The sequence below is a fragment of the Canis lupus genome, chromosome 11, assembly GCF_048164855.1.
Source record: "Canis lupus baileyi chromosome 11, mCanLup2.hap1, whole genome shotgun sequence".
NCBI classification, from domain to species: domain Eukaryota; kingdom Metazoa; phylum Chordata; class Mammalia; order Carnivora; family Canidae; genus Canis; species Canis lupus.
Genome location: NC_132848.1, coordinates 58,865,049 through 58,880,434, shown reverse-complemented (window position 1 = coordinate 58,880,434; position 15,386 = coordinate 58,865,049). Strand labels below are relative to the sequence as shown.

The window sequence follows — 15,386 nt, the reverse complement described above, 5'->3', positions numbered from 1 at the left end:
GACAGGTTTTATTACAACGTCCGTGCGCACCATTTCATTTTGTGGTAATTTACTGACAGTTTTGAGGCCTGGCAGCCCTGGTTCTCCAACTGGAGAGTCAGAATGTGTGCAGGTGCTGCAGGGATGGGCTCTGGGGATGGCTGGGCACACCGGCCCCCCACTGCTGCCCTGGCTCTGCTTCTGGCGGGGGGGCTCTCTGTCCTTGGGGGCTGCAGCTGCTACTGCTGCCGTGGGTGCTTCTTCCACGAGCACAGCTGGTTTCAGAGCTGGGCCTGGCTGTGCCTTCAGCACACGCCTGAAGCTCTGCTCACCGGCCTGAAGGCAATGTGTGTGCGCGCGGGGGCCAGCGTACCTCCTTTGCTCACGCGTGCTTTGTCGTCTCATCAGACTTTGCTTGCAAAACAGAAATTCAAAAAAAAAAAAATGTCATCTGAAATTTCAGGGTAGTGGCTACGGAGCATTAAACCAAATCTAGGGGATCCCTGGGTGGCTCAGTGGTTTAGTGCCGGCCTTCAGCCCAGGGCATGATCCTAGAGACCTGGGATCGACTCCCTGCATGGAGCCTGCTTCTCCCTCTGCCTGTGTCTCTGCCTCTCTCTCTGACTCTCATGAATAAATAAAGAAATAAAATCTTAAAAAAAAAAAAAAAAAAAAAGAATTTCTTCTGAAAAGAAAAAAAAAAAAAAACAAATCTGGGAGTTGGACTCTGGGCCTGCACAGAGTGTACGCCTGTGGGGTCAGCCCCGATTTGGGGTGTGTGTGCAAACTTTGGCGGGGAGCAGTGGCATCTTTGCGCCGTGAGCCAGAAGCACTCTGAGCCAAGGGTCCCATAACAATCAGGACCGTGCTCTACGAAGGAAAACCCCGTGTGTCCCCAGTTGTAAAGTAGGTACATCACACTGATAAACAGCTTGAAGGGCTTATTTTTCCCAGGGTAGAGAGGAAGCCATTACTCAGTGCCTCGTGCTACTTACTTCCCCCACCTCGGCCACCAGTCTGGTGACCTGGGCCAGCGAGAGGTCAGCTGAGCACCGGGGGTGACCACTAGTGCTTCAAGGTCATCACAGCCCCTCATCCTCTCGTGGTGCTGGAGTGCGGGGAGATGGCCTCAGCTATGCCAGCCAAGAAGGAGAATGTTCCCTGGATGGAGAAACAGGAGACAGGGAAGCAGACCTGGTCTTTTGTCCAGGCCAGATGATTGGCCTTGTTACAGCCCTACCACAAGTGTTTTCTTCAGGGTGACACACGAATTCTCCGAGGATGATTTTTGGCTGGAGGCATGGTCTCCGGGTCATGGGATCTAGCCCCACATCAGGCTCGGTGCTGGGCATAGAGGCTGTTTGGGATCTCTCTTCCCCTCCCCCCAGCACTCCTCCACCCCCAACTCCCATGCACAGGGGCTCATGCTCTATCTCTAAAAAAAAAAAAAAAAGTTTTAAGGTTTCACTTTTCATTTCTAGATGTTTAATCCATCTAGAATTTGCTTCGGTGTGTAGTAAAGTAGGAATTGAATTTATTTTCTATTTGGAACACCAAAAATCCTGACACCATATTTTTTTTAAAAGATTGTATTTATTTATTCATGAGAGACACAGAAGGTGGGGGCAGAGACACAGGCAGAGGGAGAAGTAGGCTCTCTGCAGGGAGCCTGATATGGGACTCGATCCTAGGACCCAGGATCACACCCTGACCCAAAGGCAGGTGCTCAACTACTGAGCCACCCAGGTGCCCCTCAACACCATTTTTTGATGTTCTTCTTTTCCCAGCTAATTTATCATTCTATCATTTATTTACTGAATATTTATTGAGGTTATCCTATGTTCCAGGCACTGTTTTGGACATTGGAAAACAGAAAAAACAGGAAAAACAAAACAAAACACCTTTGTCCTCAAGAAGCAATGGATGGCAAAGAAAGTAGCCTGTGTGTCAGGTAGTGATAGCAATTATGAAGAAAAATAAAGCAGGTAAGGAGGACAAGGATTGTGGAGGGTGGCCAGGGAAGGTGTCGCTTACAAACAGGCAAGGTGACATTGGAGCAGAAACTCAAAGGAAGTGGGAGAGTGAGGATGTAGATATATGGGGAAGAAAGTTCTAGGAAGAGAGAATGCTCAATACAAAGGCCCTGAGGAGGGAGTGTGCTTGGCGTGTTCAAGAAAACCAGCGAGGAGACAAACGACTGAAGCAGAATGAGCCAGAAGAAGAAGAAGTCTGACAAATAATGAGGAGCTGGATCTTGTGGGCCATTGCTAGAATTTTGGCTTTTAGTCTTAGGGAGCTGGGGAAAGGGCAGGGTTTTGAAGAGAAGACATCATCTGACTTACGTTTTAAAAGCTTCACCCTGGCTGCTGTGCTCGGGAAGCCCATGAAACTTCTCATCTCTTCACTTTTTCTATCTTTGGGGTTGAAGGTGTCTACTTCATTCTCTTAGTTGATACGAGGCTGCTTATCTGATGCCATAAGGGGCTGGGCCTTCTTGGGGGAGAGGCCTGGGGTGATTATTGCTGTCAGGAGGAAGAGTAAGAATAATGGCAGATGATGATAGCATGCTGATTATAATGACTTCAGTGGATAAAGGGATCTGTCATGCTTCCCAGAGAAATCTGGGTTCTTTGGTTGGTGTTTCTATGATTATTATTATTTATTCCCAAAGCTTTATGTTCAAGAGGCTGATAATGAAATAGAACACACACCAGATGGGTAGATATTAGCTAAAAGTTTAATTAGCTGAAGATAGAGAAAAAGTAGGGATGGCCATTGGGCTGACCTCCCTTGAGACCCCAATAGTTTGTCTCTTAGTAGTTTCCCTATTAAGGCGATTCCTGTGTTGAGTCCCCTACTATTATGCTCTGATTCCTTCAGCTATGTTACAACATTCATCACATAACAACCAGTTTAATAGCAGGTGATTTCTTCCAGACAGTCAACCCCATGGCGGCAGGGATTGGGACTGTCTCCTTCACTGCTCTATTCCCAGGTCCGTGCATCTGCCAGAGTAGGTGCTCAAGTAAGTATCTGGTGCTGAATAAAGAACATTCTCACATGGAGCTATCGTGTGGGATTCGCAGCCAGTTCTGGGTTCTTGGGTTCAGTCTGGTGGACAAGGCATTGGGTGCTGCAGTTTGCTATTGGGAGTCTCTGGTTGGTTAGGATTTTCCCAGCTGTCCTGGGGGAGGGGGGCTCCTGGGTTTCCTTGTGGGTTGAGTCTCGCCGAGTGGAGACCCCGCGGACCTCCGCAGTTGGACGCAGGGTCTGGAGCCGCCGTTGCCTGCAGCTACGTGGGTGTGATGTGGGGCCCGAGTCTGTCTGCATCTCTGCGCCAGGCTGCTGACAATAAACAAGCTTCCTCCCGGCAGCTGTTGACAGTCGCCTCCCACACGGCCCAGTGCGCCCTGCCCGGAGGTGGCATGACTCCCTCCCAATTGCTCTAATAATAACACTATATTCTTAGCCAGAGCTCCAGGGCTTCACTCAGACGTTTTTCACTGGTTTTAGAACAGGAGTCAGAGGAGCATAGAAACACCGAAAAACTCATCTGGACATTTATTTAACCACCTCCAAGTTAGTCTGTTCAGGTCCCAGTTTTCGGATTTGCCCTGCTGCTGGTGGTCTGGCAGCTGGGGGGCGGAGGGGGGAGGGGGAGTGGAGGGGGCGTGGAAGGAATGGGGGAGGGGGAGTGGAGGGGGGTGGAAGGGATGGGGAGGGGTGGGGGGAGGGGGAAGGGGAGTGGAGGGGGTGTGGAAGGAATGGGGGAGGGGGTGGAAGGGGATGGAAGGGATGGGGTGGGGGTGGGGGAGAGGAGGGGGTGGAAGGGATGGGGTGGGGGGAGAGGGAGTGGAGGAGAGTGGAAGGGATGGGGAGGGGGTGGAAGGGATGGGGAGGGGTGTAGGGGGAGGGGGAATGGGAGTGGAGGGGGTGTGGAAGGAATGGGGGAGGGGTGGAAGGGGTGGGGTGGGGGAGGGGGAGTAGAGGGGGTGGAAGGGATGGGGTGGAGGGGTAGGGGAGAGGAAGGGGTAGAAGGGATGGGGTGGAAGGGATGGGGTGGGGGAGGGGGAGTAGAGGGGGGTGGAAGGGATGGGGTGGAGGGGTAGGGGAGAGGAAGGGGTAGAAGGGATGGGGTGAAAGGGATGGGGTGGGGGGTGGAGGGGGAGTGGAAGGGATGGGGTGGGGGGAGGTGGAGTGGAAGGAATTGGAGTGGGGGAGGGGGGTGGAGAGGGGTGGAAGGGATGGGGGTGGGGTGGAGGGAGGTGGAAGGGATGGGAGCATGGGGTGGTGGGGGGGTGGGCCGGCAGAGGGGCTGGATGGGGGGGCCCTCCGTCCCCTGGGTTTGCTACCCCCCAGCCTCGGGGCCTGTGCGGCTCCGCCCTCCGCAGGTGCAGTGGGAGCCCCTCCCACCCCTGCAGCCCCCCACGGCCGTGTGTGCCCCGGGGGCCCAGAGCCGGGGAGATGAGATGGGGCCATCCAGAGCCTGACCCCGCGCCCCTGCATCCTTAGGGGGCGTCCACCGGTCGGTCTCTGCTCAGCAGCGCAGTGAGGCGGGAGGCCCCGTGCTCGTGGCCTGCACCTCCTGGGAGGCCCCGGGGGACCTACCGACACTGACCCTCGTTGGTTGGGGTTTTCTGCTCCCCTAATACTCGCACAATCTTGACTCCCGCTCGGCGGGGTTGTCGCTGCCCCGAGGACACGGCCTTATGCTGGAGCCAGGACTGCGCGAGGTGCCGGGCGAAGTGCCCCCTAAACCCGGGCGTTATAGGATGTCCTCGCGCCTTGAGGCCTGTGCCCCCGGCCCGCAGGCCTGTGTTCCTCTGTTCCCCAGCTCGGGGTGAGCCAGGCGGCGCGCGGGCATCCGCCTTCTGTTCTTAAATACACTCCAGGCTGTGCACGAAGCTATTCAGGTGGATTCATTGAAGCCTGCAGCTCTGGCCCACCCATGTGTGGAGTGTAAGAAATAGTGAAAAGGGCCATAAGGGAAGGAGGGGAAACTGAGAGGGGGGAAAATTAGAGACGAAGACAAACCAGGAGAGACTCCTCACTCTGGGAAACAAAGGGTTGCAGAAGGGGAGGTGGGTGTGGGGATAGGGTGACTGGGTGACAGTTACTAAGGAGGGCGCTGGATGGGACGAGCACTGGGTGGTGTACTAGATGTTGGCACATTGAATTTGAATTTAAATTTAAATAAGAAACCTGCGGCTTCCCTGCCCTTAAGAAGTTTGTTGTGTCCACCATCAGCCTGGACCTGCTGGCTGTGTTACTGCTCTGCGGGGAGACACGGACGGTAGCCCCCAGCGTGGAAACTGAATCTTGTTATTGGAAAACTGCAGAAAACTTGACCATGACTCACCAAGAATGCATTTTGATAAATAAGTGAACAGCATTGCAAAAAATAGGTCATGGCTCTCTTAGGGAACCCAAAAAACCCACAAGGATTCTCTGCAGGTATTGTAAGTGGGGTGTCCGTCAGCCTCCTGCCTGCCCTCCCCTTCCTTTGTGTTTCTTTCCCCTGCTGCTGTGACAGCTCGGGAAGGAGCCCGGGGCAGCTCTCCCCTGAATCCTTCCCTGTGACATCTCCTCTCTGCCTTCTCCCTACACAGATCAGCCTCACTAGCACCTCAGCTTCTAATTTTAGCTTCTATTTTGCATTTTGTGTAGCATAAGGAAATATAATGCAGAGTTTAGGCACGGAGCAGTCAGGCTGTTTTCTTGCTCACAAATTGGCAGCGATCCATATTTGATGGCTGAAGGCTGACAGCAGTCAGGAAAACAGGGAATAACAAAATGGTTGTGCCTCTATCTGCTTTGGAGAACATTGTCTTAAGGATCCCATGAGCTAGAACCTTTTCATCCTTTTACCTCTGCATGGATGGCTGGTTGCATGACTTCAGAAACTGCAACACTAGCTCCTGGTTTTGTAAAAGATCAAAATGACACAGATAATTGATTATGTTCAAAGTGTGTGTGTGTGTGTGTGTGTATTTGGGGGGCAAGGAGGATTATTTCACATAAAAATACTTAGAGGGGTGCCTAGATGGTTCAGTCGGTTAAGCTTTCAATTTTTGATTTCGGTTCAGGTCATCATCTCAGGGTTGTGAGATCGAGCTCCAAGTTGGGCTCCATGCTCAGCAGGGAGTCTGCTTGAGATTCTTACCCTCTGTCCTTCCCCCACTCATGCTTTCTCTCTTTTTCTCAAATATTTTTTAAGAATGCTTAAATTCAGTGATCTGTCAAGACTAAAAGGTAGATAGGTCTGAATTAGCCAACAGCTAGAGGACTGTATCTTGTATCCTATATTGTATGGACTGTTTCCTTGGTGTCTTTTAAAGGACAGGGCAAACTTTCAGGAACAGACAAGATCAGTGCTACTCTGAGAGCCCCTTAGGGATTCAGGATCTTGGGGCTCAGACTCTGTACCTACTGAATCCTAATCTCTGGAGGATGGGGTCCAGGAATCTGTTTTGTCAGATTCTCTAGATGGCTATTATACATGTAAAACTTTAAAAATCACTGAGCTTGATGATACCTCAAGGTCTTGTTTATCCAATGAAGACTTATTTAGTTCCTAAAGCTTTTTAAATGTCTTCTCAAGTAGGGTTCCTGCAAATTCTTTTAGTGAAGCCAAACAAAACCCAAGCTTTGTTATTGTGAAGTATAGCACACAGAAAAGTGTGGAGATGAATTATATGAAGGGAACCCTAGAAAACGAAATGAATTATAATAAAAGTAAGCCTGTGTGATTTCCACCCAGGTCAAGAAATAGAACCTGCCAGAACCCTAGGAGCCCATTTCCCAAAGGAATTCCAACCCCTTTTTCTACCCAAAGGTAACCACTCTCGTGACTTTTGTGGTAATCACTACCTTTCTTTCCTTTACATTTTTACAATCTAAAAATACATCCCTAAATAGCACAAGGTAGTCTTGCCTGTTTTTGACCTTTATCTAAATGGAATCACAAAGTACACATTCCTGGTGTCTGGTTTCTTTTGCTCAACATTTTGTCTGCAAGATTTCATTAAGCTTTCAATACAACAATTCTTGTCCTTTGTACAGCCGCAATGCCCTTTCATTGTTTTGGATCCATAGTGACACTTCAGGGAAGCACAGATTTTCCTTCAAAAGTGCAGCAAATTAAAATTAATTTAGCTAATAAGAATTTCATGGTGCTCTTGAGCCAACCATTGATTCCCAGGACATGCTGAATGAAGACTCGGAATTGTCGCCACAGGGCTCCAACTGTGTTCTCTGTGGCAGGGAGGGGACTGAGGAGATGGTCGGGAGGTGGCATCTCACTAAAGGAAATGCTCAGATTCTGAGCTCCCAGGGGGCCTCAACACCCACTATTCAACCAGTGTGCGGTATTGGATCGGGTATGGGATGACCCAGGGCTGTTTCAAAGCAACACACATTTGTCCTCGTGGTAGTTCACTCAGGTTTTCTGATCTAGCACACAAATAGCAACTGTGCATAAAGCACATGCTAGAAAGTGTGGAAGAGACCTGACCTCTAAGGCACTGCTACTGTTCCCAGACTCTTGTCCCCCACAGAGGTTAGGAGCACAGCCTTCTGAGTCGCACCAAACTGGGTTCTGGCCTTGGCTCTGCTGTTTACCAACTATATGACCTGAAGCTTATTTCCTATCTTAAAAGTGAAGATTATAATAATAGTACATACCTCATGGTGCTTTTTTCTCTTCTATCTTGATGATTAATTAAGAAATGCTTGAAAAATGCTTAACGTAGCATCTGGCTAATAATAATTTCAGCTAACAGCAAATGCTTTCAACGCGCCAAGTTCTGTAAGCCTGTATGATTGGTTCTGTTGTTACCCTCACTTTCGAATGAGGGAACAGAGGTGCAGAGAGGTTAAGGAACCTGCCCAGGATCCCATGGCTGGTATGTGGTGGAATTAGTCTGACACCAAAGTCTGTGTTCTAAACCACTCTGTGTATGGCTCTGTGTGTGTGTACATATTTTTTACCTTCGTTTTATGTCTCGGTTTTGGTATTGTTGGTGTGTTTCTCTCATGATCTGTTTCACACCTCTCACGTGCCTTCTAGCACAGCCAGGGTCCTACCAGCTGCCCATCCCAGATCAGTCTGGGACAACAAGTGGGACTGGCTTTGGAATTTGAGGATGGTTCTGTCTGCTTGTTACATGATGCTCTTTTTCGTTCATCCTTTGCAACAGAAGCTGGTGACAACAATGGTAGTCATGTTAGATGCATACCAGAGGGTCTTAGCTGTCACTTTATGGAACACTGGCTTGCTCCAAAGTGTCATGCCTCACTGAATTAGGATTCTATAGCAGTGAGCAGTCAAAATGGTTCAAAGGTTGGAAAATGATCTAGAAAAGGCGGCTTAAAGGAATTGGCAGTCATTTGGCAGTGACGTATTAGGGACTGTAACTGAAGAGTTTCCTCAGCCCACATGTGGTAAAAGCAGCAGCATCACATAGAAAGGGAAGAGCTTGATGGGCTGTTTTCCTTCTATTGGTGACAAAGACTAAGCCCCCTGGAGTGAAATGTTGAGGGGCTATTGGGAAGAGACTCTGCTTTCTGGGCAGTAACCTCGGCAACTTTAGACTGGGGGGGGGGGCACCTCCCTTCTTTTTTCTGCAGTTTTGTGATAAGGACATCTCCTTTTTATTCTCACGTTGTTAAAGACCTTCTGTAGGATGGTAAGCAGAATCACAGCCCCCCAAAGATGCCCACATCCCAACCCCTGGAACCTGCTGATGTAGGTGGGCCCGCAAGGGCTCTTCTAAGACAAGAGGGAGGTGGGAGGGTCCATTTCAGAGAGATGCCATGTGAGAAACACTGCCAGCCAGTGCTGGCTTTGAAGACGAAGGAAGAGGACCACGAATCAAGGAATGTGGGCGCCTCTGGAAGTTGGAAAAGACAAGTAAATTGGTTGTCCTCTAGAGCTCCAGAAAGAAAAGCAGGCCTGCTGACACCTCAAGATGTGTGCCAGACTTCTGACCTATAGAGCTATAAGGATAATTTATGTTGTTTTAAGCTACTTAGGATTGTTGTAATTTGTTACAGAAGCTGTAGAAAACTAATACACACGACTAACCTGTGTGGCGAGAATATAATGTGGTAGATTGAGCTGGGGAGGAGGGGAAATTTTAAATATCCCCCCGCCCCCCTGCCGGGCTTCTGTATCCCAAGTTCACGAGACTGGCAAGCCCAGATGTACGTGTTAGTGTGGCATGAACAGGAGTGACAGTGGACAAGTACCTCAGGTTGTGAAGCTGTCTTCAAAGCTGCTTGTCAGATGCTGCACCCTAATGTCCCCTGGGATCGAGAGGAGGAGGTACACAGGGACTGTCAGCCCTCACACTGTCACCCCCTCACCCCCAGAGCCCCTGCAGCCAGAGAGGCTTCAGAGGAGAATGCAGCAGGACCACTTTTCAAAGGCAGCATGGGTGGGTAGGCCAACTTTCTATGCCTCTCTGGAGTCTCCTTAAGCAATTGTGACCTGGACTTTGGAGCCTCCTTGTCCCCTTCTAGCGCCAGCCCCTGCTTGGAGAAGTGTTTTTTTCCTTGTGCTGACTCATGTCTCAGACTGCAAAGCGGAGCTGCAGACTAATTCACAGAAGCAGGGGGAAGAACCAACCAGCATCATCACAAAAGAAGCACCAAGTCCCAGACGACCAAGTGACATCACAAAATGTTCTAACTGTGCCCGTCTTACTATAGATTGATGTAAAGACAGGTCATTCTAAACTGCAGGCTGGAAAAGTCTACATTTTTCTATAAACTTGTATATTTAACGTTTTAAACAACAACAACAACAAAAAGAAACTTTCAACCAGAACAGAGAAAATACGATTTCCCTGAGCAAGTTTGTGAGGCCATTTCAGGGGCCATGGGCTGAGCATAGACATGTGTCTTTTCCAACCTGGCTTAGCTCCTTAGGGCCTAGAATCAAAAGTACTTGATTTTCTAGTTTTGGCCGGAGAGCAATGGCCAAGAGCATTCCTAGGGGTTCGTCCATTTGGCTCCAGACTTAGGCCGGAGGCTCCTTGGCCATCTGATCCACCCACGTTCCCCAACCACTGTGGACTGGGGGTCCCCTCTCCTTCCCCTTCCAATGAAGGTAGTAGGTACTCCTACAACTCTCAGCTGGGGTAGGGGGCAGTATGGGTGATGAAGCAAGGCTGATGAGCCAGTTTACCTATGCTGGTTCCCGGGTCCTACAAGTTGGGGTGCAAAGTCACCTGCTGAAAGGAAACCCAAAATGCTGTCCAAGTGCAATAAGGGCCACAGAGCAGCTGCCACTGCCACCCTGTCTCCTCCCCCCTTTGTAGGCTGATGGGAGCTTCCCAAGGGAGGGCTGAATAGTCAGGGATGCTAAGGCGGGGGAAGGTCACCCTAGCCTCACCTGAGGTCTGAGTCTGTAGTCAGCACTGATGGGGCTTGAGTTCGGTTCCATAGTGTCCCCAGACTATAGGAACCATGTTACTGGAGCTCTGAGGGATCTTTTTCTGTAGCTAAGCAATACTCCCCTGCCAGAGAAGAGAATGTACTTTCCCCCCATTCCCGGTTGGGTCCAGGCTGCTTCCCCAACTTCTAGAAGAAGCAGGGGGTTCTTTTGCTCACGAGCCTTTTTATTGTTCTAGTGACAGCACAGGACAAAGCCTTTCTCTCCCTGTCAGGTCACTGTCTTCCCCCTCCTCATGCCAGCCTTCGGGTTGCATCCGGGTCCTGGAATCCTGGTGTGGCCGGGCCTACTGTCTACCACCTTCCCCTGAGTTCCTGGATGCCTGTGTTGTTCTGACCACGGTTTTTCATTCTACGGTTTGTTCTCCAGAAACCAATTTCCCCATCTTCGTAGGTGCCAGACTTCCCACTTTCCCTTTTTTTGCTTTTAGCTGTTTCATTGCTCCACAAGCTCCAGTGAGTGTTGGCAGAGTCATGAGCAGCTCTGCTGACTTCTCTGGCAGAGGAGAGCTTTGATTCATGGTTAAATGAGAGTTGGGGATTATCCTTGCTCCTTCAACCCATATTTACCCAGTTATAGAAATGCAGGCCCATCCCTGAAACTCCAGGGTTTATCCATTTGGAAATCTGTTTCCATGAGACAGCGCAAGCTGCAAGGCTGGGCCTGGAGCCAGTGGCAGCGTGGATGCAGTGAGCCACGGGGTCATGTTCCGGAAGAGCGTCCGAGGGCTGCTGCAGACACAGCCGAGGCAGCCTGGCTCCATGTTCACTGGGGCGGGGTGGGGGTGTGTGGGGGGGTTGGGCAGTGCCTGGGGAGAGGCTACTCTATGAAAAGCTCAGAGGTCAGTTGGGGGGCTTCCTATCCCTTCCCCCGTATGCTTAGATTTAGGACCACACGGGTGTGGATAGTGCAGCTTCTCCAAAGCCAGTGGTGTTGAAGTGGTTAGGAGTCTGGACTCCTGGCTCCCTGGGTCTGGGCTCAAATCCTGCTTCATCACCAGCTGGCTTTAGTGAGTCTGAGTTGCTTCATCTGTTGAGTGAGGATTTCACTCTCTACCTTGCGGGAGGGCTATGGGGGTTGGTAAGGGAGGCGACCTATGTCAAGCATTTAGCAAATAATAAATTGCTTTGATTAGCAACAGTGTTTGTTGTCCTCACTGTCAAACATCATCAATACAGCCCAGTAGAGGCTGGTAAGGGGGGCTGGGACAGTGCTAAGCAAGCTCACCTGGGGAGCCTCTCAGGCCCAGCCTCTGAGCTCTTTGCAAGGCCAGGTGCGCTGTTCCTTGATTTCAGTAGCACTCAATTGGAAGGTACTGCTCCAGTGTTCACTTTCTTTTGATTGTCATCACTGGAGCAGGGGCCCCAGAGGCCCATTGCAATCAGCTGCCTCGGGTGGTTAAAGCAGTTTTTAGAGCTGAGCCTGCCCACAAAGCCGGCCTTCACGCTGAGTCATACTGCAGAGTCTAAGCCAGTCACCAAGACAAAAGGCAGGCAGCGGTCGGCTAGATGAATGGCCACGGTGTACAGAATATTTTTCAAGGGGATTTTAGTGCATGTTTCTGTTTAATGTGTCTGGAAGAAAGAAGGGTGGGGATGGCTGTTAACATTTATTAAACACTTACCACCCACCTGGCCTGACAGTTGGGCTTTAATTTTTTTTGAGCCCCACCCAAACTACCCAGTGGGGACTCCCACCCCTCCAACAGCCCCAGACACCCTCCAGAATGGGCCCTTGCAGGGAGCCTTGGACACCCAGCAGAGGGTGGGAGGTGGCCGTGAGGGGAAAGCTACTAGCGTGGTCCTGGATGGGGGGACAGTCCCCCCCTCCCTTCTCTCTACCCGCACACACACTCGAAGCAAAATGACGGGAACAAGAGGGAAAGCATTTATTTCTGCCTGAGATTGAGTGAGGTGTCACAAAAGGAAGTGACCCTGCAAAAGGACAATGCCAAGAGAACTGTTTTCCGTAGTTGCTATGGATATTGGTACCTGACTTCCACCATCCATTTGAGTCTAGGGTATGAGGATGCTGCTAAAAATGTCCTTCCCATTATCTCCCCCACTTACTTTTCTGTTTTAAAATCCTGGAAGGGTAAATTTAAGGTATAGTGACTTCCTGTGCACAAGTATTTCAATATTCTCTCAGAAATTATTGGAAAATAAAAAGCAACTTTGCAACTAGCAGATTTCCCATGGTTTGTAGGCAAGCCGGTAAAAAGAAAGGAAATGTACATTTTAAAAATAATCTGTATTTTTTCTGATTTGAGGTTGGCTCTCGATTTTATTGTGAACACATTTGGCATTTGTTTAAAGAATGAGGCAAATAAAGATCGAAATGGATATATATGTTTCTTAAGATGGATTAACATCGGTCTGCATTATTGATAAGCAATCAGGAAATGCTGTTTGGGGACACTTGCTTTCTTTATCAGCAAGAATTTTTTCGAGTCTTTATTGGCTCTGATATGTCATAAGGTGTCCGTGATGTTCTGCTTCTTTTGGTATTATTGTAACCTTGGGTAGATATCTATCATAAGAAAATGGGAGGTGGGAAGGGATTCTGAGGAGTCATCTGGACTATCCTACTTCATTTATAGCAGCAATTGTACTTTCTTTTGAAAAAGATTTTGTTTTTTTTTAAGTAATCTCTACCCCCAGCATGGGGCTTGAACTCACAGCCCTGAGATCAAGAGTCATGTGCTCAACCGACTGAGCCAGCCAGGTGCCCCCACAATTGTACTTTCTACTGATGAGAGAGACCCTCTGAAATTGAGATTCCAGATTTTTTTTTAAGATTTCATTTATTTATTCATGATAGACACACACACAGAGAGAGAGGCAGAGACACAGGCAGAGGAAGAAGCAGGCTCCATGCAGGGAGCCCGACGTGGGATTCGATCCCGGGTCTCCAGGATCGCACCCTGGGCCGAAGGCAGGCGCTAAACTGCTGCGTCACCCAGGGATCCCCCCAGATTATTTTTTTTTTGATAATTTCCACAATTTAACATCCCTTCTTCACCCAAAGTTTTCTCCCACTGCTTATGAGCGTTAAGCCAAATGTCTTACTCTTCAGTCAAGAGGCAGATGGTCACCCCCTCAGGGAATAAAGACTACCCTTCCCCAGGTCTACAGTTTTATTTGGGTGCTCCTTCAGTCTCCTCTTTCCTTGACTGAATAATTTTCATTTTCAAATACTTAGGGGGATATCAACACACATGGTCTGAGTCACTAGCTGTGTGCTGCTTCTCCTCTGACAGGCCCCTAACATGAGGCCTACACTGTAACACCCTTTGCACTAGCAGAGTAGCCATCCTGCTCAAGCTCTCCCTTTTCTAGAAGGTGTTTTATTAGAACAGTTGGTGAATATCTGTAATAAAACATGTCAGAGGGCAGAAATTCCAGGAATGGACCTTCTTATGGAAGCTGATGCATACATTTTCTCTTTGGGGCCCACCTAGCTACGTGATGCCACACCTGTTGGTTCTTCTATAGCACGGGAGAAATGTGAGGAATGTGCAGTACCAGAAGCCATCAGAGGAGTAGAAGCTGTGTGTGTGTGAGTCACCCCGAGCAGCTTGTTATCAGCGATGACACTTCCCTACCGTTGTTATCTGTTATTGAAGGGCCCAGGCTGTTTAGCGACTTTCTCCCATGCAGGCATCCACTTGCTGGACTTCACATTATGACTTATGATTTTAGACATTTATCGCCTTTTGAAAGGAAGTCACCACTCTTTTGTAGATAGCTGGGCTTTTTTTTTTAAATTTTTAATTTCAAGATTTTTAGGAGTTTATAGCTTATCGATCTTTTAAGAATCGTGGCTGAAACATTTCATAAGTGGGCAAATTTAAAAATAATAGTTCAATCTGTAGATGGGAAGCAACTTCATTTCTCATAATTAAGGAATGATACTTGGAGCAGAGCCTATAGTCACTAGAAAATACTATGGGCTTGAAAAAGCGTCTGGCCTTGGCCTTGTCTTTGCCATTTTCTTAGGAGCATTTTGAGCACAGAGCTCCTGGAGCTATTCTCTGAGGAATATAATTGTTCTTGTAGATCCTCTGTCCTTAGTATTTTCTGCAATTTTCATCATAGAAGTTGGCCCATTATTTATTTCTTTTGCAGGTCAGAGTAATAAGAGAGGAGAGATTGGTAAGGATAGAGACAAGGCCAAATGGTCGACTTTTATTAGCATTTCTTCCCCAATCCCTCCCCTGGAGATGCTCTCTCGGACTCTTCTACTCAAAGTACAACAAAAACAAAAAAGTAACAACAAGAACAAAAAAAAACAAAAACAAAAAAAACCACACACCCATGGCTAGCAAGGGACTTTCTGCCCCTAATAAATTTTTGTTCTCTCTCTATAATTCTCACACACACACACACACACACACACACACACACACACGTAGAATTCCAGGCTCATCCTTCACCCTGCTCCCTCTCCACAGTGGCAGGAAATAGGCATTCACGTTACTAAGTGCTCAACAGCTTAGAATTTGGAGAAAATAGGCCAATATTGTTAAATGCTTACACTTCCCTAAAACTGTGTGTGTGTGTGTGTGTGTGTGTGTGTGTATGCATACACGCATATGTAAGAAAGGGGCACCTGGGTGGCTCAGTGGTTGAGTGTCTGCCTTCAGCTCAGGGTGTGATCCCAGGGTGCTGGGATTGAATCCTGCATCGGGCTCCCCACAAGGAGCCTGCTTCTCCCTCTGCCTGTGTCTCTGCCTCTCTCTGTGTGTCTCTCATGAATAAATAAATAACTTTAAAAAATTGTAACATGATAAGAAAAGTGTGATTTATAGCTAAAACCTTGGCTCTCATAGTGGAAGTTGTCCAGAATCTGGTTCACTCCACTGTAGCCTTTTCTGACTCCAAAGTATCTCACAGTCTCTGGTTTTGTGATTATAATTGGTCAAGGGGGAGGAATCCTGCCTTGGGATCCG

At 48.8% G+C, this 15,386-nt stretch overlaps 1 long non-coding RNA gene across 2 annotated transcripts; it reads right to left on the bottom strand.

The window, feature by feature from the left end:
* Window positions 1-4,773, bottom strand: LOC140642306 (uncharacterized). Of its 2 annotated transcripts, none has more exons than XR_012038783.1 (4): window positions 4,588-4,773; window positions 2,322-2,501; window positions 975-1,140; window positions 1-393 (listed from the first exon to the last, which is right to left on the bottom strand). It is a non-coding gene; the product is annotated as an uncharacterized lncRNA (long non-coding RNA). The 2 variants fall into 2 exon arrangements; XR_012038784.1 differs by having other exon boundaries at window positions 4,598-4,773.
* Window positions 4,774-15,386: the final 10,613 nt, after the last annotated feature.